Source organism: Triticum dicoccoides, chromosome 7B (assembly GCF_002162155.2).
Source record: "Triticum dicoccoides isolate Atlit2015 ecotype Zavitan chromosome 7B, WEW_v2.0, whole genome shotgun sequence".
In the NCBI taxonomy this organism is placed as follows: domain Eukaryota; kingdom Viridiplantae; phylum Streptophyta; class Magnoliopsida; order Poales; family Poaceae; genus Triticum; species Triticum dicoccoides.
Window position 1 is genome coordinate 56,004,747 of NC_041393.1, and position 25,698 is coordinate 56,030,444.

A 25,698-nucleotide genomic window follows, 5' to 3' on the forward strand; every position below is an offset into this window, starting at 1 on the left:
CACCATCGCGGTGCAAGCTGCCGAGGGGTGGGACGACAGGATGCTTGCCAACTACTTCCCGCTGGTGCTCAAGCCCAATGTCAGATCCTGGCTCATGCACTAGCCGAACAACTCCATATCCTCCTGGGCAGACCTATGCCATCAGTTTGTCGGCGCCTTTACAGGCGGCCACAAGCCTCCTGGCCAGGAGAGCGATCTTCATCTGCTCGCCCAGAAGGAAGGAGAGCCCTTGCGCAAGTACATTCAGAGATTCAGCCGCGTACAGCACAATATTCCAGATGTCCACCCTGCCGTGGTAATCAGCGCATTCCATGAGAACATGCGAAACCGCAGGATGCGGGAGGAAATGGCGATGTGCAAGATCAGAGACGTCAGTGAGCTATATGCCCTGGCCGACAAGTGTGCACGTGCTGAGGAAGGGAGGAAACTCCCCGGGGAGAATACAGAAGCAGGAGGATCTGACAGTGAGGAGGCCGCCCCGGCAAAGAAAAACCGGCGGCGGAACAACAGGAAGAAGAAAGGCAAAGATGTGCTAGTCGTTGAGCAGTCCGGCAACGGAGGTGGCGCCATGAAAGCCAAAGCTGGTAGCTCCGGCGGCATCAACTACCAGGCTGTGGCGGTCGCCGACAAGCAGGATGGCACCAACAAGCAGTACTGCAAGATCCACCGCACCAAGGGCCATGACCTCCAGAGCTGCAAGAAGGTCGAGCAGTTTGTCGAGCAGCAAAAGGCTGAATACGAGTGACGCGACAAGGAGAAGGCCCAGGAAGGTGCTGGAGGAGCCGGCAAGAAACGCCCCGGCCGAGGAGGATGCCGCGGCAAGGCCAAGCAGCGGCAAGGAGATAGACCTCCCCGCGGCCGCGACAAGGATGAATATGACGACGACGATGAAGATATGGATGATGACGAGACCGATGAGCAGGAGTTCCAGAAAGCCACAGAGGTCCTGTGCGTTGACGGCGGTGCTTCTCTGCATACTTCCCGCCGCCAGCTCAAGCAGTGGATGCGGGAAGTCAATGCGGCAGAACCACCCGTCGAGTCACGCAAGCCTCTAAAATGGTCCAGCACACCTATCATCTTTGATATTGAGGACCACCCTGATCGCATAACTGCGGTCAGGTGCTTGCCGATGTTGGTTTCACCAACTATCCGCAACCTCAAGGTCACTAAGATGCTAGTTGATGGCGGGGCCGGCTTGAACCTTATCTCCTCCGCGGTACTCCAGAAACTCCAGATCCCTGATAGCGAGCTCGAAGAGACCGGCACATTCCAAGGAATCAATCCGGGAAGGAGCGAGCCGAAGGGAAAGATCACGTTGCCAGTGACATTTGGTAGCGAGTTGAACTTCAGGACTAAGAGGGTCACTTTTGAAATTGCTGACTTTCCATTGCCTTACAATGGAATACTCGGCCGTCCAGCACTCGCCAAATTCATGGTAGCCTCTCAGTATGCATACAACATGCTGAAGATGCCAGGCCCGATAAGTGTCATCTCTGTCCATGGTGACAAGAAGGATGCCCTTATCTGCACCGACAAGATCTACTGGGAAGCAGCAGCCGCAACAGATCGCAAATCACTTGCCGTTGAAGCTCCCGGGGTGAAGAGGAAGACCAAGTCCGGCAAGAGTTCTGATGCCCACTCCGGCAAGCGCACCTCTTCGGAGTGCTGCACTACCGTCGAGGAGGCACCATCCAGGTCCACCGACAAGTGTAAGAAGACAATGGCAGCTCCACCAGAGACACGGAAGGTGTCCGCCAAGGAGGATGGCACTGGTGGTACCTTCACCATCAGTGCCACTCTCGACCCTAAATAGGAAAGCGCGCTCGTTGCTTTCCTGCGGGCGAACGTCGACGTATTTGCGTGGCAACCGTCTGACATCCCCGGTGTTCCCAGGAAAGTAATCGAGCACCATCTTGTCGTCTATCCTCATGCGCGGCCCGTCAAGCAGAAAGTTAGGAAGCAGGCGGTGGAGCGCCAAGAATTCATCGCAGAAGAAATCAAGAAATTGGAAGCAGCAGGCCTTGTCAGAGGAGTGCTCCATCCTACGTGGTTGGCCAACCCTGTAGTCGTGCGCAAGGAGAACGGGAAATGGAGGCTTTGTATCGACTTTACTGATGTCAATAAAGCTTGTACCAAAGACCCATTTCCCTTGCCGCGCATCGACCAGATTGTTGATTCCATGGCCTGATGTGACTTGCTTTCATTTCTTGATGCATACTCAGGATACCATTAGATCTTCATGGCAGAAGAGGATGAGGAGAAGACCGCATTCATCACCCCATGTGGCACATACTGTTTCGTACGGATGCCTTTTGGTTTAAAGAATGCTGGTTCAACATTTGCAAGGGTAGTACATTACGCTTTTGAGCCGCAAATGCACAGAAATGTGGAAGCCTACATGGATGACATAGTGGTCAAGAGCAAGGACAAGGCGACTCTGATTCAAGATTTAGACGAAACCTTTGCAAATCTGCGCAAGATCAACCTCAAGCTTAACCCCGAGAAGTGTGTGTTTGGAGTCCCCTCCGGCAAGCTTCTCGGGTTCTTCGTGTCTCAGCGGGGAATTGAAGCCAATCCCGACAAGATCAAGGCCATTGAGCAGATTGAAGCACCAAAGCGCGTCAAGGATGTACGAAGACTTGCCGGTTGCATAGCTGCTCTCAGCAGGTTTATCTCTAGGTCTGCTGAGCGCGCCCTGCCATTTTTCAAAATATTGAAAAAGGCAGGTCCAATGAAATGGGCTCCGGAAGCGGAGGCTGCGCTGCAGGACTTAAAGAGATACCTGTCCTCCACTCCAACACTTGTCGCACCTAGGCTACAAGAGAAGTTGCTGCTATATATAGAGGCAACCAATCAAGTGGTTAGTGTTGCGTTAGTGGCAGAGAGGGAGGCGGATGATGAGCCAGCAACCACGGCAGATGCATCCAGCGACAAGCAGAGGACTTCACCGACAAGCTCTGGTCCCGACAAAGATGGATCTGCGCAGTCGCATGAGAAGATGCAGAAAAGAATGGTGCAGCACCCAGTTTACTTTGTTAGTTCCCTTCTGCAGGGGGCTAGGTCAAGGTACTCTGGTGTGCAGAAATTGCTTTTCGGCCTTCTCATGGCCTCGAGAAAGCTGCGCCATTACTTCCAAGCACATGAGATCCCAGTCGTCACTCGTTTTCCGCTGAAGAGGATACTGCAAAATCCAGAAGCAACAGGCAGGATTGTCGATTGGGCACTGGAACTGTCAAGCTTTGGCCTCAAGTTTGAGAGCACTTCAACTATCCAAAGCAGAGCATTGGCAGAGTTCATAGCAGAATGGACGCCAACACAAGATGAAGAAATTCCAAAAACAAGCATCCCCGTCAAGGAAGCAAGCAAAGAGTGGCTGATGTACTTTGATGGTGCCTTCTCGCTGCAAGGCACCGGTGCGGGCATGCTACTTGTTGCACCCACCGGAGAGCACCTCAAGTACGCAGTCCAGATGCACTTTCCCAAGGAGCAAGCAACGAACAATACCATAGAGTATGAAGGTTTGCTTGCCGGTCTCAGGATCGCAGCAGACCTTGGGATCAAGAAGCTCATTGTCAGGGGTGACTCACAGCTTGTCGTCCGCCAAGTGAACAAGAATTATCAGAGTCCGTTGATGGAAGCTTACGTTGATGAAGTGAGAAAGCTAGAAGAGCACTTTGATGGCCTACAAATGGAACATGTTCCAAGGGCTCAGAACGACATTGCCGATGGCCTGTCAAAGTGCGCCGCACTTAAGTTACCTGTGGAACCAAGGATCTTTGTGCTCAAGCTGACTCAACCGTCTGTAACGCCATGAACTGGACAAAGCAAGAAGAGGAAGTTGATTTCTGGTGACTATTTTCCGGCGGAGCTCCCCGAAGCCGCCGCCAAGAAGGTCCCCAAGATCAACACCAAGGGTGCTGAGGAGCAGTCTGCTCCGGCAAGCCTTAGGGTTTGTTTCGTTGAAGCAGACGCTCCCGACAAGTTTTGCTCCGGCATGCTTGCCGGGGAACATCAAGCTCCGGTTGAGCCGCAGGTTCTCGCCGTAGAAGAGGATGTTCCCACAGCAGCAGATGTGCCTTTAGTCCTTGTTGTCGAGCCGCAAGCTCCAGCATGGGCACAGCAGATTGTCCGTTTCCTTCAGACAGGAGAACTTCCCGAAGAGCAAGAAGAAGCGGAAAGAGTAGCCCGGCAGTCAAGTATGTACCAGTTTGTCGACAACACACTGTACAGAAGAAGACTCAATGGCATGAAATTGAGGTGTATTCACCGGGAAGACGGACAAAAGCTGTTGGTAGAGATATATGGAGGCATATGTGGTCACCACATTGGTGCAAGAGCACTTGCCGGCAAAGCGTTCCGACAAGGTTTCTTTTGGCCGACAGCCCTCCAGGATGCAACTGCACAAGTAACCAAGTGTGAAGCGTGCCAGTTCCATTCCAAGCAGATACACCAGCCAGCTCAAGCTCTCCAGACGATCCCTTTATCCTGGCCATTTTCGGTCTGGGGGCTCGACATCCTCGGCCCCTTTCCCCGAGTTGTCGGGGGCTTTGAGTACTTGTACGTTGCAATCGACAAGTTCACAAAGTGGCCGGAAGTGGAAGCAGTGAGGAAGGTGACAGCACAGTCAGCGGTCAAGTTCTTCAGGTCGATTGTTTGCCGCTTCGGGATCCCTAACAGGATCATCACCGACAACGACACGCAATTCACGAGCTGCACATTCATGCAGTACATCCAAGATCTTGGCGCCAAGGTCTGCTTCGCTTCTGTTGCTCATCCAAGAAGCAACGGTCAAGCGGAGAGGGCAAATGTTGAAGTGCTGCGCGGGCTCAAGACCAGGACTTTCGACAGGCTGCGCAAGTGCGGAAAGAACTGGATTGAGGAGCTGCCGGTGGTTCTTTGGTCGGTCAGGACGACGCCAAATCGAGCCACTGGCCAGACACCTTTCGCTCTAGTCTATGGAGCGGAGGCAGTTCTCCCCACGGAACTCGTATACGGGTCACCTCGAGTGCTCGCTTATGATGAGCTTGAGCAAGAGCAGCTGCGACAAGATGACGCGCTGCTCCTTGAGGAGGATCGTCTTCAGGCTGCTGTACGAGCTGCTCGATACCAGCAAGCTTTGCGCCTCTACCATAGCCGCAAAGTTAATGCCAGAAGTTTCGAGGAAGGCGACCTTGTTCTTCGGCGCGTTCAGTCCGCCAAGAATTCCAACAAGTTGACGCCGAAGTGGGAAGGCCCTTACCGGGTGAAACGAGTCACTAGGACTGGCGCTGTCCGCCTTGAGACCGAAGATGGCATTCCGGTGAGCAACGCCTGGAACATTGAGCATCTTCGTAAGTTTTACTCGTAAGGCGCGGTTGTCGGAACCTGTTCCGGCAACCACCTTTTGTACAAGTCTTGCTGATGTTGCATGTAATCCTTTGTACAAAGCCGGGCGCAGACCCCGTGCATAAGTAAAGCTCATGTGCTCCGCACATCTTGTCAATTTCATGCTTTCTACTTTTCTTTGCATGCATTATCTGACACTTTGTGCAGCACCTACCCCCGGTAAGCAAATAACGAGTCGTAAGGCTCCGTATCTATATTTTCTCTTCTTTCTCTTTCTCAAAGGAAAGGAAGTTCCCTCGCACACAAGTTTGCCATGGGGAAAGGAGAAGATAATGGTGTGGACCAGGCGTCGTTCAAGGAAGTTTCGCCTTACCGGAAAGCAAACGACAGAAAAGCTAAGTTGCCAAAGTTTGAGCAATCAGTTTTAATTTTTAAGTTATCTTCCTCGAACGACCGTGCTTTGTATGGAAAACCTGTGCGCGGAGGAACCAACTCATAGCTAGTTGCGCCCTTACTTTGTTTCGAGTCCGCTCAACAACTTAAGTGAGCTACGACTAGTTGCGACAAGGTTTCTTGTCGGTAGCGGCACCACCAGCAGGCTGCTGACGTCCCGCACTCAGCGCTCACAGCGAAGGTGCCTGCGCCGACAAGTTCCCTAAAAGTGTAGGGCAAAAACATACAAAGGAAGGAATCAAGTAAAGGAAATAACATAGCAATTGCCACCCAAAATAGAGTCATATTACAAGATAGCTTGTAGCAGCTCTAACAGATTGTTCTCATAATATGACCAGCAGCGACAAGAAGAAGAGAAAACGGGCGGCCTAATCTACGCGATCGCCCTCAACCCTCTTGATCCCGCTCACCTTGTCCACAATGGGTGCGACAAGGGTCTTGAGCGCTTCCAGATCAGCGTCCAGCGGCAAGGTCCTGAGGACGTTGGTGAGGTTGAGGCCTGGGTTGTGGAAGGCCACCTTCACCAGCACCTTTTGGAGAGCTCCCGCGCAGATCTTGCACGACTCGTCGGCCTGCTGCTTTGGGATCTTCTCCCGGAGTCGCTGGAGGGCCGTCGTCACGCCTTTGAAGAACAAGCTGAGCTCGGCGCTGGGTTGGAGGTGCTCATCGGAGGAGTACCCGAGATCCTCCATCCCTAGCTGCGCCAGCTCCGTGTCGATGGCTGCAGCAGCGTCCACGAGACCGTCCGTCCAGTGCTCCATATTCTCCCTGAAAGAGTTCTGGGTGGCAGTAGCACTCGCCAGCAGCGCCTCGTCGGTCTTGATCTTATCCGACAAGGCCACCTCCCGCTCCCTGGCGCCGTCCAGTGTCTGAGTCAAAGTAGCCAGCTTCAACTCAAGATCTGCGTTGGAGTCCTTGGCGGCGCTAAGCTCCTTGCTCCTCTCAGCGAGACGACCTTGCAGCTCGCCATGAGCGGCGGTGTCCTTCTCGCGCTCACGCTTGAGCGCAGCAAGCTCCTCGCCGCTCGCTTTGAGATCGGCCTCCAGCTGCGCCACCTTCACCTCCAGCTCCTTCTTGGCGGCCTCGGCAGCTGCGGCAGCATCCTTTGCTTCGTTGAGAGCCCCGCCAAACGTTTGCTCGTGTGCGGCAAGCTCCTCCTCGTGGCTGTCAAGGTTGACCTTGCGCTGCGCCAACTCGCCTTCCTACGCAGATAGCTTCTCGGCAACAAGCCGTTGTTGCTCTTTGACTTCAGCCTTCTCGAGGAGGAAGGCTTTCCGCTCCTCGTCGACTTGTTCCCGCTCCTCTGCCAGGGCCCGGAGAGCGTCCTGCCTGAAACCCCGGAGCTCCTCCACGCGCTTCTCGATGTCCACTCCCGCCTTCGCGACAAGTGCTTCTTGGGATACCAGCTTGGCTTGTCGGGCGCGGTAGAGCGACAACAGCTTCCGCAGCAGCCGCTCCTCCTCAGGCTCGTCGCTGCTGCTGCTTGGCGCGTCGACCAGCGTCAGCCCAGCGAAGGCAAGCACTTCTCCATCCAAGAACTCTCCTTCAACCGGTGCCCTGGAGCTTGACGCCCAGGGGAGCTTGATGAAGATGCCGTCGCCGGCCTTCAAATAGGCGCCGGGCTGGGGCTCTTCGGAGCCTGGCGCTGCAGCAGCGGTGGAGGGATCGGCGGTCGGCGTAGCGCCTGACGCTCCTGCGGCCTCGGGGCCGTCAGTGCGATCGCCGGGTCCCTCGCCAGCTTCTGCGGCGGCAGCTTTGGCGGCCTCTTCCCTGGCGGGATCATCAGCGCCGGCTTCTCCTTCGTTGGCAACGGCGTCGTCGGTATTGCTGTGCGCGTTCTCCTCGCCAGCGACCTCGGTTTCCATTGGCTCCATGGCAGATGGATCTGATGAACGGAAAAAGGAGAAGAATCAAGCCAATGTCCAAAAAGAAAATCAGAAGAAGAAGAACCCAAGGGATGTTTTCAAGCAAGAGGATTACCTGTACTAGGACCTGCAGTCGTGCTCTCAACCACCGGAGGATCGCTAGTGTTGTCCCTTGCCGGAGAACTGTCCCTTGCCGGAGAATTCTCCCTTGCCGGAGAACTCTCCCTTGTCGGAGAATTCTCCCTTGCCGGAGGACGCTCCCTTGCCGGGGAATCCTCCCTTGGCGGTGTAGTTGAAGCAGATGGCATTTCGGGAGCGGCTTCCGAGCACTCCTGGTGAAGCTGCTCTGCTCCTACACAAACCAAAGTCAGATATCAGCAAAGAAAAAGCACCCATGTGCGCCTAGCAGCAGGAAGTAAACCATATACTTACGCTGGGGGCTGCGCTGGGGGCTGCTTTGGGAATAGTTGCCGGGTCCGGCAAGGTGGTCTCGGACACACCCCCGACTGTCGCAGTGGGTTCGTCCTCGATGACGATCACTGGGACCTTGGCTCTCTTCGCCGCTCTCTGGGCCAGCGTCCTGAAAAGGAATGGGTTCAGAATGAAGCAAATCAGATACAAGACAAAGCAACAAAATTGAAGAACTACAAGTACAGCAAAGAATCTTACTCTTCTTCTTCCTCGTCGGAGCTGAGCGCGGAGAGATCGAAGTCCGGCTCACCTCCGGTGCGACGAGGCGGAGGAGTAGGTTCCCTTGTCCGCTTGGCAGGAGCGGTAGCGGTGGACCGGGAAGACCCCGCTCCAGTTGCTGCAGCGGTGTGAGGCGCTCCCGCGGCAACACTGCTTGTCGCGGTAGAGCGTGTCGCGCGGCACGGCGGCTGTTGACTCCGCTACGTCCCCGGCCTTGCGGAGACGCCTTCTTGGTGGAGCTGGGGACTCCACTTGCGATGAGCTGCCTGAAGGTTCGAGCCCGACAACCTCTCCCTTGCCGGGCTCGCTCGACTCAGCTTCAGGCCCGACAAGTTCTTCCTCGCCGGCAAGCTCCTCTCACTCGGCAAGGCTTGCCGCCTCTGCTGCCTCTGCCTCCTCCACGGTGAATCCAAACTCGCCCGCGGCAGCTGCTGCCGCCGCCTCTTCCAGCCTGGTGGTGATGCGCTGCATCTCCGCATCGGTGGTATCGCGGGTGAGGCTCTTTTGTTCATCGGGGCGGACCGGCACTTCTACCAAGCCGTCGAAGAACTCCTGCACGACGTCGTCTGCAGGCTCTTGCCAAGTTGGGACAATCCCATGCGAATCGCACAACGACATCATTGCACGGATGCGGTCGAGCGAGGAGTTGTTGCAAAGCGAAACGACACCCCTCGGCAACATGAATGCTTCGGGATGTTGAGGATTGCACTTGAATAGCTCTAGGATCATCGCGTCCAGTTCCAAGACAGTGAAGTTGAAGTTGAGGCCCGGGCGCAGCCTCATGATATCCGCCGCATTCTCGAACTCCCAGGAAGGTCTCCTCCTCTCCTGCAGGGGGGCGATGCGGCGGCGAAGAAAATCTGCGCCAACGGCGCCTACGGTGAGCCCGGCAAGCCTGAGGCGTAGGATCCGGGTGACGGCAATCCTCAGCCTATCGTCTTCCGGGGCCACGTTGCTCCAATCATTGCCGCGCGCTATTGAGGCTTGGCGCTGGGCGGTAAATGACTGCGGGTTCTCCTCGACGATCTAGCACCAGTCTGCTCTCCATTCCAACCACTTGCTGCGGAGCTCTCCCTCCAGATAGGCTTCCTTCTTGCCGGTCCTCGAGATCCAGGCGATTCCGCCGGATAAGGGCTCCCCTCTCTCAACTCGAGGCATGAAGAAGTGGCGGAAAAGATCTACGTTCAGATAGACTCCGACAAAGTTTTCGCAGAGATGTGCGAAAACTGCCATGGTCAGAACAACATTGGGGGTGAAGTCAAGGAGGCGGAACCCGTAGGTGTTCATGATATCGCAGAAAAATTCAGAGAAGGGCGGGCAGAGCCCGCAGTAGAAGAACGCGTTGAACTGCCCCTGGTTCCCCTGCTTATAAAGAGGGAGGGGGCGGGCGTTCCGTCTTTCCGAATAAAGAAACCACCCAGGATCTCTCCCACGATGCCGCATTCAATGCGTGCCGTTCGGGGAGGACGCGGTGGATACGGAGTAAGATACGGCGTAACCCAGGCCGCGCGTGCCCGTGCCCTGTTTTGGGCCTGGCCCAACAGCGCTCGGCACCGTGTGTGCCCCAGGCCCGGGGGCTCCTGTCGGTATACTAGAGTAGGGGTACCCTAGTATCCTGAACTTGTGCACGGGCAGTTGCAGCACCCCGCGGCAAGGCTTGCCGGGTGACCGCCAAGGTCCTCCATGGTTCCTTTGGAGCCATTGAAGAACAAAGTATTCAAGCCAAGGAGACAAGGCCCCGGCAAGAGGAGCTTGCCGGGAGGGCCAACCAAGGCACCTCAAGGAACTTGCCGCGAGGCGCCACGCGTCCCGGCGAGGCCCGGTGAGCGACAAGCTTTCGGACGCGACAAGACAACGACCGCAGCAAGGCGCTTGCCGCGGCAGGCTACCACTCTGTACCTGCGCTCCAGCACATCCACCAACGTGTCGCCCTGAGGCCTTTCCAGGCGCGCGTGGTAGGAGGCTGTGCAGCCAGCGGTGCGGGGTGGCAAGCAACACTGACAAGATTGCCATCGTGGCGAGCGGTGGCGTCCCTGACGGTCCCTTTTTGCACTGTTTGGGCGACGTAGACGGGCATTTAATGCCTTTGTCCCCTGCCGTCAGGGTTAGGTATGATACACTGTACAGGTTGTTGTACCAACCGCAACTCCTTTTCCATTTTTACCCTTTTCTACGTTGCCACCTATCGGTGACCCCTTGAGCATATAAAAGGAGGTCCATCCGCAACGTAGAGAAGGGTTCGAAGGCAGAAAACACTCACGTTCGGTCTCGTTAGCAGCTAGAGTGTACTGTAGCACTCAGCGCTCCCGAGCAAGAACTCAATACACTCAGACATGCAGCAGTAGGAGTGTTATCTCTCCGGAGAGCTCGGAAGCTGGGTAAATCGCTCGTGTGCTTCGCCTCGATCCGCTCTTCGTGCGACCTCCACCCCCCGCCGAACCGAAAGGGGCTCGGTCCGCCGGTCCCATAGGTGTTCGTGGATCAGCCTCCCCGACACTGGCTATAGCGCCTTACCTCTTCTGTGACTTGTCCTGAGATGAGAAGTATCAAAAGTGCCGGGGTTTGGGTTTATGTCATGCTAGACTCACGTTTCTCGTTCTTACGCCGGGTCCGCGACCTTACAAGGATACACAAGCTGGTGAATGTTTCGGAGAAGCAGCAAGCTGTTCGGATTCAAGTTAGCTTTCAGCAGGCCTCGGGCGAGGAAATGCTTTGGCTGTGCCAGGAGATAGTTGGCTCAGGGGCTTTTGAGCAGAGCCAAAGTTGTCCACATACGTACCATTTCCGTCATCACAAGATCCCCGTTTTCTGTGTGCATAGAGATAAAGCGTGCTCTTATATTTAGGTAAGAGAGAGATTTTTCTCAGCGCTTCCCCTTATCGGCATGATCTTCTTCTACCCCTCAGTAGGGTGAGTCTACTTAGCGAACTGGCAGGACGCGGAGATCGATTGATCAATATGCATATCGAGCATCTATATTTATTCTCTCTTCCCAAAAGATATCTCAAGTCGCTTCCAACATTTTGATGAGTAAGGGAGGGTATTTTCAACAAGATAACTATGGATGACCATCTTCCAATTTCCAATATATATCTTTCATTGGGTAAGTAAGGGGAATAAGCAAGAATGGTGGAAAGCTTAAGAAAGTGCTAGTTCCTTTGCTGCGAATGGGTGGAATTGGTACCCCCAAAAGGTTGTTCTCTTAAAACCTCTGGCAAGGGGGTGTGGAAGAGTTCAAGTCTATCCCTTTGGTTAAGCTACTATTGTTATACATCTCTACTATTATGGGCCGCCACTTACTTAAAGGAAGTCGAGTACACATCTCCTTCAACCTGAAGGGCGAGGACCTGCAACGACGTAACATTTGAAAGAAAAGTAACCAGCATAGGAGAGTGATCAGAAAGCATACGACTCGCGGGAGGGTTGGCTAATCAAATTAGAATGAAGATTCCGCTCTATATGATAAACGTTGGTTGACTTTGATATGAAGTGTTGATTGTGTTTTCTATTCGTTCAGACCTTGATAGTGCTTCTCGTTGTGACTGAAGGAAGGTTCATTCTGTGCAAGATATATGCTAGTTTACAAGCATGAGACCCTCCTTTTGGGCCGGTAGACAGAGGCCTTAGTTCCAACGAAATGGAGAGCAAAAAGAGGTCGTGTCATACCATACAGATGAAATGAATGAAAGATATTCCTGCTGTTTCTATGCCTATTAGTACTTCACTCTGACCACATCAAGAGGAGTAGTTTGTTTTTCTTTTGTAAAGCGAGCCCAAGGAAATATATAGGAGAACATAGCTTGTTTTGTAGTAAGTAAATTCAAAGGCTCAAATCATCTATATCAATGCAAGTATAGCTGGATGGAGTGACTTGTGCTTTCGAACCATAAAATAATGCTGCCTCTCGGGAGCGTGTGTTACTATTCCATTCTCTGGAGCACAATCCAACGAAAAAAATTATGTTTCCAACCTACACCTTTAGTTGTTCCAGCTCGTGAGGAAGACGACTATGGAATTCAGATTTCCTTTCTCTCGAAGCAAGCCAGTCCTTAATTAATGATAGGGAAGGAAGGAATTTCTCTTAGCCTTGTGAGTCTTTTTATCATATGGATGGGTCATACAACCCTTACATGGTCTCTTGGCATGAAATTGGGTACTTTTCGTCTATGGCGAGATGGAAATTATCTGCAAAGAATGCCAACTTAGGATCGTCAAAATGGAAATCGTATCAACCCACCGAAACCGCTCTTTGGAATGGAATGCATAGTATTGTGCATTGGAATGGAAAAGTCGAATAATCAAGACATGGATATAGTATCAACATGACCCAACTTCCATTCTCATGACCCAACTTATTCAATCACTTCCATTATCTTTCTATTGCTACAAATCGACAACAAAAAACATCCCTCGGAATTCCTGTTCGATAGGAAAAGCTCTTCAACCAGAAATAGCAAGCAACATGTTTTTATTCTCTCTTCCGGGCACACACCCTATCGGGTGACGCCACTGACAAACACCCTAAAGGGGAACGCAACACTTCCTATAACAGAAAAAGCAATATCTGAAATCTTTAAGCAACTAAAAAAGACGTATACTAAAAGATATGTGTTGAAAAGGGATGGTCAATAACAAGATGAACCCAATGCCCAATCTTCCCAATAGTATTCCTTAACTCTTGAATTGATACACTTGTTCATGGCATCTATTCTCTATCTTCACTTTTCACCTTCTCATCCTTAACCTCGGTGATCTGTCCCTCCTAGACATCCTTCTGCGTACAAAAACAGAAGAAGAAGTACGGGCATAAATCAATAGAATAGTTTAGTTTCAGAAGTCTTTTTTGATTGGTATATCAATCATGGTTTATAGGGAAATAGTTAGAATAGGAAAGCTCTGTTAGTTACTAATGTTTGGGTTTTTGTTTACGGCAATAGTAGGTTTCTTGCTTGTCATATTTAGAATATAAGCATCAGTTACATTTGACGTCCAGCCTTTTTATAGAAGAGAAAGGAAGGTTAAGGGCAAGGGCACAACATAATATATAAGAAAAACTTTCTCTTTGAGGGGAAAATTTTCCAACTAGACCAATAAATGAGAAAAAGTACCAGTCGTACCAAGAACCAAAGGCACCAGCTTTCATTGATATATATATACCGTATCTTTTAGCTGAAAAATCTATGGATAAGAACCGGCTCTTGGAGGAGGGGTGGTGCGACAGAGCAATGAAAAGCTGGGATCTTTCCTTATCTTCGATCGTGACGCCTTTTCCATTTGTATGAGAAAGCACTACAAAACATCCTTCTCGCGGGTTATCTTCTACTCAAGCAAGCTCTCTCCTATTCTTCATCCACCAACTAGCAGGAACGTAGGAGCACAAGAGGGTCATCATCTTCTGAAACGATTGGCTTTCGATCTGTTTTACAAGAGGTGGTTTCTGACATGACCAGAAAGAGTGGAATTCTTGTAGGATTGGCATGTCAAGTTGCTTTCTCGGACCCTAACATAAACCACCTTATCCTCACTCAGATTGTTCTTTTGGACTTAGCAGAAGCACAACCTCTATCTGACGTTTTCTCTATCCCTTCTAATCTCTCAATGGCATTTCCATCTCTCGATTCAATCAATCAAGTAAGTCCGGATGACACTTGTCTTTATTTAGTGTTTCCCCGGCTATTCAGCCATTACTTGCATCTCAGGTTCTTTGTACCCTTTTTTAGTGCCATGCACACTGAGGTTTCTGGCATGACCGAATCTTTTGAGAATATCGCTTATTACGTTAATTTCTTCATCTTGATGTACTCAGTCCATTCAAATTCCATAATTCCAATGCTATAATCCCTATATTAAGATGAAGTAAGAAAGCATCAGTCCTCTTATTTTCTATCTTCTATGAAAGAATGTAGCTCGCTCTTTCAACCCGGGGCCCCCTCTGGGGAACTGTTTGAGTTTTAGCATCGACCCCATTTCCTTTTGATCGTATTACACTTGACTCGCTGCAACACATTTCGCTTTCTGCGCCACGCTCGTACGTGGTTTACACTCCTAGACTTTCATCTTACTTTGCCATCGGGCAATTGTTTGTTTTCAACTGGATTGGATTCCGAACCAAGAAAGATAGGAAACTTTCACTTGAAAGAAAGAAGCTTTAGAACTCTTGTATTCCACCGAATAAGAATAAGAGTAAGAAGCGACTATCTTTGTGAAGGGACCGGCACCAGAAAGTAGATCATATGGCCTTTCTTTCGCCAAAATCAAGTAAAGCCCCGGCCCAAGAAATGCAGCAAAGCAAGTCGTCTTTGGTTTGGAGCAAAATTCCTGGATGTATAGGCTTGATCGAGTGCCTTACCTGAAATCGACGATATAAAGTGGGCTCTTTAGCTTGCTCCGACAGAGGTCTCCTTCTCCCTTAGCAGCGAGACCCATCCCTACCTCTTTTCAATCAATCTTTCATACCGTATGCCTTTTCTACGCCTAAAAAAAGTTCATGTCTCTCCTCTCTGAAGTCGGACCTTATCGAAAAGTAATACGCTTTCTTTCGTGGTGTTCAGGATCCCATGCTTTGTAGTTCACGCATGGCTTTCTCTAACGAAGTTAATGCCGAATTAAAGACCTTAAACGGAAAGACACAGGAGGTGGCGAAAAACAAAAAAAGAGGAAGAGCTTACAAAATTCTCTGAACCCGGTAGCCAGCGGAGCCCTTATTCATGGGTTAGGGACTAGCATTGAGCAAAGTTGGTGACAGCCGAAGAAAAAGTGAAAGGGCAAGTAAATAATCTAAACATGTGGGTAAGCAGCAAAAAAAGAATAAAAGTAACGCGCCCTACCTGTTAGTAAAGTAAGGCCTTCCAGAGCCTATCTAACATAGACATACACGCAGATGAGGACATAGAAATAAATGGACGTCGATCTGGTACAGAAATTGCATAGCAAAAAATGCAATATGTTCATACTTGATGAAACGCACATCATCCAATTCATGATTTAAGAACAAGAGAATGAGATATTCACTTTTTTTACATCTGTAACTACATTCTCACATTTCTTTTTTGATCTCATGACTTTTTATGCGATCGGAAAACGAATGAGATCAGAAAGATAGGTGGATGACTTGACCATAAGGTCGGATGTTTCCGTGAGCAGTAAGCAGCGGATCTCCCCTTTTTGGGGGAAAGCTGGTTAAACAAAACTAGTGATAGCTAGCAGGGATTTTCTAAAGGTTCAAAAAGAAGGTATTTCAAAAGGGCTTTTGCAAAGGAGGTTCACCTTGCCTGCTTTCCTTGTCCTCCGTTCATCGATATCCTATACTGGATACCTTTGCCTTTTCCGAGTGGAGGCAGTAGGCTATTCTCATTCTTAGCTTTATACGCCGAAACATGCCATTGCGTAGGCTCGTGGGCGTAATTCGTATTCGTATTTGTTATTGGCGTACGTAATTTCCTTACTACGTCTATCGCTCGTAGGAATATCTCTAAATAGGAATTGTAGTCCTCGTATGTACATCTTTTGTATTGTGATAAAGCACCTATGCCGCTAGAAATAGTAGCGCCTTAAAGAAGGCGTTCCAGGTTCTTTTTCCCCTGGTTTGTATCAGAGCTGACCACTGATAATAGGCAAAATGAAACATTTGGTGTGTTTTCATTCATTCTCAATCTTGTTTCCCCTTGCACTCCGAGGGAAATAAAGGGGAAATCACTGATTCATTTGGAGCTGTTTTCTAACTGACTCATTGACATGAGAGATTGGATGCGATGCGCCAGTCACTCGTACTAAAGCGAACAAAGGTCACCGGCAAACGACCGTTCCAACATGGAACCTGGCACTACTGTTTGCCCTAAGGGCCGACCCACCTTTTCAGAGAAACAGACACATGACATCACTATATTACGCATTTTCGAGATAAGAAAGTGGAGAATGCACTCTTCCCTTTTTTACATTTAAAACTCATGTTCATGGTCTGTTTTATTCCCAATTGTTACCCGTGTGAAAAGAAAGAAGAGAAATTGGGCCATGTTTCCCGAGAGAGACTGCCTTCTCTCAGGCCAGCAGTCTTATACTTATAGTCAACTGCTCTATGACAATCTGACCTCTTTCCTGGGCTCTGCTTTCTCGTCTACGCTCCGACCAATTCAGTCAAAATAGAAAAAACGATGTTTCCTTGAAAAAGTCTAAGAAATAGTAGTAGTAGTCAAAAGTGCACTTTTTCATATATTTTGATTTATAGGGATCCCTATCTTTATCTCTATCCACAGAGATACCTATCTATATAGAGAGAGATTTTTCTCAAAATTGATCTAGACTATCCTCTCTCCGGATAGATATGTCCCTATGAGCGACTAGGCCAATCTTTTTTTATATGTTTTGGCCACGTCCGTTTCCGCTCCGAAGAGGAAGGTTTGGATCTTTCAATCTTATGTCGTGAGGGATGTAACCTATGTTAGGTCCATAAGATACCATAGCTTTTAGTGTTCTATGATTCACCTCCAAATAATGGGTAGGCAGTTCGATCCTTTTGATTCTTATCTTCCTAGTAAACGGGGATCTGGAGCAATAGGTCGAATTACTATATAAAGAAGACTTTTCTACAAAAGGACTTATTGTTCGAGTAGGAAGATTTCGGATTTTCTCCTTCCCTCTTCTCAATAAGAAGAAGTATTTGAAATGAAACAAATTCCTCTTCATTCTATTGTGCTTAGCAAAGGAACTCCCTAAGCATACTTTTGCGGATCCAAACTTCTTTCTTCTTTCAAAGTCTTCTTCTTGCATATAAGAACGCAACTTTTGCTATTCCTTGGATTTGAGTAGTAAGCGGCATCCCCTCTGAGTTGTGAGTAAGCGGAACCATTCTTTTTTTGTTCTTCTCCAGATTCTGGCCGGTAGGATTTTTCCTCTTCTTTTTCCAACTGATATGGCCGATAGGAATTTTCCTATGATTTTTCCAACTGATATGTTGATATAGAAAGATCTCCTTATTTCAAAACCGTGGGTTCTCGTGTCATTTTCTTTAAAAGATATTAGATCACCGTGGGAAACTTTCAAATGAGTAATGGTTACCAGTCCATTATTCAAACAAACCCTTCGATGACTTATCGGCTGCCTTGCTTGAGGAAGAGTGTCACTAAAATGGAGATGAACCGGAATCACGTCCGATCTTGTTTCTTGATTGAGTAAAAAAGGGATATATGAAGTTTGTTCTCTTCCTCCATGCATCTCCCTTATGGGTAAATCCCCATAATAAAGAGACAACTTTCGTGTAGTTTGTGATTTGATGTTACTGTTTCGATTTTCTCTCCGAGAAAGATTTCTTTTAATGGATCTCCTCTTGTTCCTCAATCTTCAGAGAATAAGGCGTTGGATTAGAGAAAGTTCTCTGTTCCAAACATTTCCTGGAAGTAGACGACACGTTTTAAATCTTAATGCTGGCATGGCATATTTCGTTGAATCAGTCTTTTTCGCCACATCGCGTATAAAGGGAATCGAACCCAACTCTTCCACGAACCCCCCACGAATGGCCCTCCCTTAATTCAATGAACTATGAGAATTCCTTTTTCGTTTTTTTCTTTTCAGTTCTCATAAGTCCTTGGTATACTAGCAGAAACTCAATACTTGACCGACTGCGTCACAGTGCTCAGGTAAAGTGGCAGTGGTTAAAAGCGAGCGGAAACGTCAGTGTTTTCTGTGCGTTACGATAGTAGTGGTGAAAGAAAATCCAATTCAAATATCTCAACGTAAAAGGAAAATCGTTTCACTTTGAAAGGAAAGCTAGCTATATGAGATCGAAATAACTCTATCTACGATATTCATTGCACCATGATTGAAGGACAATGAGGGGCAGGTTATATTCCCTTTCTTCTGATCGATTGAGCTCAAAGGCAAAAGGCACTAAAAATGTTTAAGATGTTTCATCAGAATTGCTATTGGCATCGACTCGTCCGAGAGATTAGCAAGCACCTCAAGGTTGTGAGAAATCCATCCCAAAAACCTAGAATTGGATCTATTATTTTCACTTTCTTTCCCAAACAATGTATCTGCTGATACCAAAATTGCTTATATTGCTCGCCCTAAGATGGAAAATGCGATAGAACCCACTTTACATACCTCCATAGGAGGAGATCCCTTAGAAGAGAGTGAAACAAGCAGTACAACAATTCACAAGCCATAGAGAATGAAACTCGGAAGAAGATCTAGTTTCAAGTCAGCTAGGAAGACCTCTTTCTTAAATTAAAGGGAAGGGGTCCACATAAGCCCCAATTATTCCCTAGCTTGTTAATCCAACATATCAGTTGGCGTGTCTGAATAAGAAAGAGTTGGGCGATGGTTTTACAAAACCCGAAACTAGCCATGCCCTAAAGAAAGTGAATTCCAATCTACGTGAATCACGAAAGAAGCAAAGCCGGTCAAAGAATCGATTATATGCCTTCTCTTTCCATAAGACCGATGGCCTTAGTAACATAACGCACAGAAGGAATAGAAGACAGAGCGAGGGGATATGTCACGAGCAAAAGGGATGAACAACTACCCCTGTATACGTAGCTTTGTGTAACAGGGGGAACGATTGTTGAGTCAAAAAGTTGAGTGAGAAGGAAGCAAAGGATCGGTTGTGGCGGGATATGAAGTGCTCTGCTAAGCCAATACGAATGTTTACATACGAACCCACGCCAATACATACGAGTAGTAGGGGTATGGAAATTCTCATCAATTAAAGGTTAGGGCTCGGTTTCCGGTTGACTTTCGAATCCTATCCTCTGTTCCTGGTTAAACTAATTAAATAGGAGTATCCACCCAACTTTCATATGTTGTTGTTCCTATACGCTAACGGGTTCATCTTTATAGGCAATGATTTCATTTGTATTCCAATTCGTACGTATACCCCATCGCTTTGTTTACCATCCCTATCGTCTCGAATAAGGTTTCCTAGCCTAGCCCATCTCGGTGTCAGCTACCGAAAGATAAAATTGGTCTAAGGGCAGCATCTACTCGTTCATCGCTTGCCTCACATCGAAAGAGGCATGGCTTCTCTCTTCACTCACTCCCTTGTTTGCCAGCTTCAATAGCATGGAAGAAGGTGTTCAAAGCACATAGTTTCACATCTACATTTTCTCCATTTGATCTTGATCAATAATTCACTTATAGAAATAGAATAAAATAGAAATATCAAGAGAAACACTCTTCTTTCCGATGATCCGTTTCTAGTGGGACATCATTCATAAGGAGTGCACATCCAATGTGCCCTCTACTCTTCACTCTTCACTCTTGTGCTCGATATCCTCTTCAACAAGGATTTGCGGCTCCAATCCCTTTATTTTTCCAAAGGCAAAAGATGGAACAGACCGAATCCAAGCCATATAATTGCTTGATTCTCAAGAGTGCTTATTTGGAAAAGAGTTTTCTATATCGTTCAAACTAATGCTCGATTTAGAATTCTATAACAAAAAAGGAACAATCAATTAATCTAGCTCACATATATTATGAAGCAGCTGCTAGGCCTGGTTATCCCGAATCCTTTCCGCCCCTTCGGTTTGAGGTTCTACTTTGGCCTACCTAAAACTTGTGCTTCTATACTGTGATTCATTACGGTGCTCTCTCCTAATAACAGATAGCTCTAATAGGGCAATAGTGGAGGAAAGTCTTCATGAAAAAGATGGATTTGTTACTTTTGAATGATAAACTTATTCGGGCAGCTGGGAAAGAAGAAGGATGACTTTAGTCAAATTAATGAAGCGATCCCGCGGATACGGAAGTTGTATTTGAAGTATGAGCTGCTGCTGAAAACAACATTTTTGCATGGTTCTTAGCTCATAGTGTGTGTGGGTGATTTCCATGAGATAGATACCATTGACACATTGATTATACAGAGTATGCCCCTTGGCATGATCTTTCGTTTAGCCCACTATAGAAGATGATCACACTTTGGAAGAGAGACAGTCGCTGTTCGACCTCAAGAATTCCTGGATAATACGAGGGCTGAAAGCCTTCATGGACAAGAGGACATGGTTGCATGACCGTGGCTCAAAACTAGCATGAATATTGGCTTACTCGTACTCTGGAGAAGGATCTGTGCCCTTTTTGATAGCCAAGAGGTAAGTAGGCCATTGAAGCCTTAATTAAGCATGTATTCTTCTATCTATGATATTCTATCCATGAAAGGGGGAAGCTTAAGTCGAAGTGTGTACCAATAGTAGAAGCTAGAAGCTTAGGTCTTTTTCAGCCACCGAGGACACATGCGCCAGGAAGAAAAGCATGATCATATACGGAAACTGGAGCTAGATCATACAGATCGTAAAATTCACCATGAAAGATGCCTTATGACCTAAACCTTACAGAAGCTAATGAAAATGACTGTCTATTTTTACAGGCGGGACTGAGCTAATACGAAAATTGACCCTTAGGTTTGTCTTGGTCAACGGGACCGCATAACGATTATGCTTTGAAAACGGCTCTGGGTCTGTCAGGATTATGAGAAGTTGTACTCAGTAGGGCTCTTTTGGAGAAGTTGAGTAGCACCCTTGTATTCTAGTTTGTGAGTAATCTGAAAAGGAAAGGCTGCTGGAGGGAAGGATAGAATGGTTTAGTGGGATTTAGAAGGTATGCCTTTTTCTTCTTATTTACTGGCTTGGACACAGGAATTCTCGAGGAAGAAAAGCAAATGTCATTTCTCAATTGTCACTGCCTGGCAGAAAAGCTTTTCTTTCTTCCTACTACATACGATATTCAAGTGCCCGTTTACCTTGTTCACATGAGGTGAACGTCCATGCAGAGGATACTTGGAATACCACCCTTAGCCCTGTCCGTCCGTTGGAATCGATGGCTTAAAACGAGTTCTTCTAGCTTAGCTCAGCAGAAGCAAAGGACGAGCCAAAACTCTACCCACGAGGCTTGCTATCAACCATCATGCCGAGGATCTAAATCCGTCCTATCGGATGAGGAGAGCAAGAGGGATTGCACGACGAAGTAGATCTGCACGTGGAAAGAAAGGGGTCAAGCGGATACACGATTCCAAATTACTCCTTTCCGGCCAAGAAGAGAGGATCTACATGGTACAACATAAAGTGTTTTGATCGCATTGGAAAAGACTATCCATACCGACCTAGAGTCGTCAGCCATCGCACAAGCAGGCAAGCCAAGTTCCGATACAAACAAGTGCAGACGAAGTAACACGAATATCTCCGGTAGTCAGTCTATTTCCATCAGCCGGTCGGTGGGAGCGAGAAGTATGGGATATGTCTGGTGTTTCTTCCATCAATCATCCGGATTTACGCTGTATATCAACAGATTATGGTTTCGAGGGTCATCCATTACGAAAGGACTTTCCTCTGAGTGGATATGTGGAAGTACGCTATGATGATTCAGAGAAACGTGTGGTTTCTGAACCCATTGAGATGACCCAAGAATTTCGCTATTTCGATTTTGCTAGTCCTTGGGAACAGCGTCGCGATGGATAATTCCGAATCTACATAGGTCTAGTCCAGGGGACAAATCAATAGGAAATGCTATTTGCTTCTTAAGAAGAAGAACTTTTTTGAAATGAAAGAGTTTCCACGGGCGTCGGATATCATATCTTCAAATAAGGAAGAAGTGTTATCGAAGGATTTCCTTCTATTATTCCTAGTATGGAAGAAGTAATGAAAAAGTACTGCGTCTCGATCTATATGAAAGGGCACTAGTTTTTTTCTTTTGGTTTCATTGATAGCAGAAGAGTACGCTAGCTAGCGGAGTCTGAAAACGCTTGCTTGCACCCCACCCCTACAGAAACTATTGCCTATGGTTGCTGCTCGCTCAGTGTCAGTAGAAGGGAATAAAAGATGGTCACTCCTTTTAGGAACATGGCGAGCCTTACTTACGACTGTTGCACTTCACTCGCTACTTGTTCATTCACTTGCTCATGAACTCGCTGCTTCGCCAGAAGCGACTAGTCACCTCCTTTCCTCCGCCGAAAGATGCTTAGCCAGAAGCGACGAAGGAGGGGAGCTGGGGAAGGCTGATGATGGCAATGAGGGGGAAGCTGTCGTAGAAGCATTGCCCCTTGCTTTACATAAATTGATTGTTATGAACTTACTAAATGACCTTATTTATTCTCCCGGAATGCTAGCAAATCTAATAGTTCCATCTGCTCTTATTAACTTAAGAACGAAGGCCGCCATCCTTCTTATTCAGGAACCCTTTGTTTGAGGAGGGCGTATCCCCGGGAAGGGGAGAGTGGCCAAGCGGTCAAAAGCGACAGACTGTAAATATGTTGAAGGTTTTCTACGTAGGTTCGAATCCTGCCTCTCCCACCTGTTGTAGACTTAAGAGAAGAGAAAGTAGGCGGAAGCCTAGGAGGGCCAACCGAGCGAAGCTCTTTTTTTGCCGTGCCGTGAAGTGCAATTTTCTCGTATGTGTTTTAGAGAGGTTGTCGAAAAAAGACGATCTATAGAGATTCCCCATCTATATCCAATCGAGAATAGAAGCGAGTCGCTTCCGGCGTCGGCTTGTAGTCTCTGCAGTCGGCACATGCACGCGCCCGCCATCATGCCTCCTTGATTCGGGACAAAGCCAAGCGAGACATCCGATAGACGAAGGAAGTGCCCACCCAGTAGGAGGGCTAAAACCTGTAGTTTTGAAGTTGCAAACTCCAGCTTCGAAGCTGGAGTGCTTTAGCCCTTTTTTAAGCAAGAATCACCATCCTGAGCGCCTTGCACACTTAAGAACAAGCAAGGGATGAGCGCTTTGGTGCTAAAGAGGATACGTTTTCTTGCTGGGGAAGGCTAGTTTGATCGAGGATTGGAGAGGAGGGAGAGGTGGAATAAAAAGCTCGGGATGGATTTTGGAGACTTTGTGCAAGCCGTATGCGGTGAGAGTCGCACGTGCGGTAAGGAGGAGGGTTCGCGTCTATACGTGTAGTGTGGTGGTTGGGCCTACCCACCCTATTTGTTCCATGATCTATGGGTCTACTGGAGCTACCCACTGGATACGAAATCACTGGTGCTCGATCTAGTGGTATTTTTATGGGGATTCTTTTTATCGTTGTAGGATTCCTATTCAAGATTACTGCAGTTCCTTTTTAGGCGACTGTAGGACGGACGGCCCCCTATAGGTAGTAGGGTAGGGTGGGTGGTACCACTCAGATAGCGGCCAATCCTCCTAACTGCACGTGTGCCGGGCTTAGAGCGCATGAAACTCATCACTACCTCGTAAGGGCATTGAGACCATAGCATGTTACACAAAAGCGCTGCTTTCTCAGGAGTGTTGTCACACAACTGCCCGACTAGAAGAGCTACTCGCCATGTAGTGTTGTCACACAAGATAAGCACGCCGCCCGCCTGCTGGCCGGGCGAATCGAAGTTATCTTCTGGTCAACTGTCCACCCAGTCAAGTGCAAAAAACACAGTGGAATCACGCAACGCACGCTGCTGGTGCGCTTCCTGCCCACGAGGAAAGAAGAGCGACAAGGTTCAGATTTGACTGTTTGCAGCATGGGAGCTGATTACCCAAAAATCCCTGGGAAAAAAGAAAAGATATCTCGGTAACAAAAACCATAGGAGGCTGTATTGGCGAGGTCCAAGGGTTCACAGCAGCCCAAAAGAAAAACCGCCTGGAAGTCCGAGGACCTTTAGTACCATACTGAACCAGCAGCCTTCGCGCCAAGCGACGACCGCCCTTGTCCCTTTCCTTTTTCCATTCAGCCTACTTCTTAGCTTTGTTCCGTCAGTCTAAGTCAAAGCTTAAGTGGTTTGCCTACCTTACCCACTTGATGAAAGGGAACGAACTTCGTTTCCTTGGCGGCTTTATGGATGGATTCAGTCAGAAAAAACTCCTTCCTTTTGAAAAAAGTGAGCTTTGCGTCTTCGCTTCCGAGGGTTAGGGTATAGGCCATTGCGAGCAAGCTTTCGCTTTTTCTCCCGGCTTTCTACAACTTTCGCTTTAGCTTCCAAAGGCGACCCAATGACCTTTCTGGAATTGGAAGTATTCATCGCCCTACCCTAAGAAAGAAGTCACTATAAAACAGCTTGCCCTCCAGAAGTACCAAAGGTGCACGGAGCCCGGTGAAAATGAATATGTTTGCTACTGAAAGAAGCCTGCCTATTGACTAATATTCATCTTTAGAATGAAAGTAGCTATGAAGCCCAATCTATACTGTCGATTCAAAAGGGGGCATAGTCATATGGGTGGGGTGTTTGTGGGGAGCTGCCTTGGATTTGAGGAATTCCTCCAATCTAAAAAAAAGAACAAAGAAAAAGTCCGTGATGAAAATCTTTCTTTTCTATCAATAGATAGGAATGAGTGTTCGTTATAGGGGATAGGATCCATCCGATCTCTCTCTCTCTCTCTATTTTCTTTGATGCAATTTAGAGAGAAAGAGCAGTGCGAATTAGAAAAAAAAGAGAATCGGGAGATGATTCCAAAATAGATACATAGACATCTAAAGTAAAGGGATGTATGTATTATTCCTATATATATCATCTATCTATGAAAAAAGTAAACAAAGTTCGTTTTTGGGTTCCCCGAAGCCCCGAATGGATTGGATCGTTTCTGCTTCTGCCAATGAAATGAAGGCCTCGCCCCTTCTGAATGCTTCTCTGATCCTGAAGTTCTCGCGAAGAAAATAAGATGCAGCTCCCCCTCCCTCTGTCTTTTTCCCTTTGCTAATCTTCCCCTCTAACGCGGGCCGGGCTTAGGCGAGCGTTGGAGGAAGAAAGAAAGTCGAAGAGCGTCTTCTCCTTTGTCCTTTTTTCAGTGCAACACAAGAAAGCACCCTCTTTTTGTAATCCCTGCAGCTTCCCAGAGGCTTGCTTTTTTTTATTGAACGCATGGTATAGCTAGGACCCCTCCAATCATGTTTGAGCCTATGTTCACCCGGGCCAAAAAAGGAGAATTCCGAAATGCCTGTCGATGTTCAGATAAGGTGCATATCGCTTACCACTAAAGGAAAGGCTCGACGAAGGGGGGGATATTAGCAGGGTAAGGAAAACGCTTTCAGAGATTGAGATGTCGATTTGTTATTCATCGAAAAGGAAGAAGGCCGAGGGGATAGCAGCCTTCCTTCGGGCTTTGCCTGCCGATGTTCTAATAAAGAATTCCGGCTCGGCCCGGGAAAGCGCTGGCAACAACATAAAGAAAGGGGTCCATGTTGCTGCTGCGCCCGCCCACTGAGCAGCAGGTTTGACATCTACTACAAAAGAGAGAATCCACTTCAGATAACCACGTCTCTGCTAGGCAGCGTGTGGAATGGTCGAGAGCGGACCAAATGGATATATAATCCAAGCCGAGAGTGGAGTTACGTGAACAGCCGTCTGATGGAAAACAACTTTCACGTTCGGTTTAGAGAGCACTTTTTTCGTTGAGAATAAGTCCTTCACTTTTGTGTGAATTCCCCAGCGGTGAATTA

General features: G+C 48.2%; 1 pseudogene; it reads right to left on the reverse strand.

Moving 5' to 3' along the window:
* Nucleotides 1-16,685: 16,685 nt before the first annotated feature.
* LOC119335400 lies at nucleotides 16,686-17,876 on the reverse strand (annotated as a pseudogene).
* Nucleotides 17,877-25,698: the final 7,822 nt, after the last annotated feature.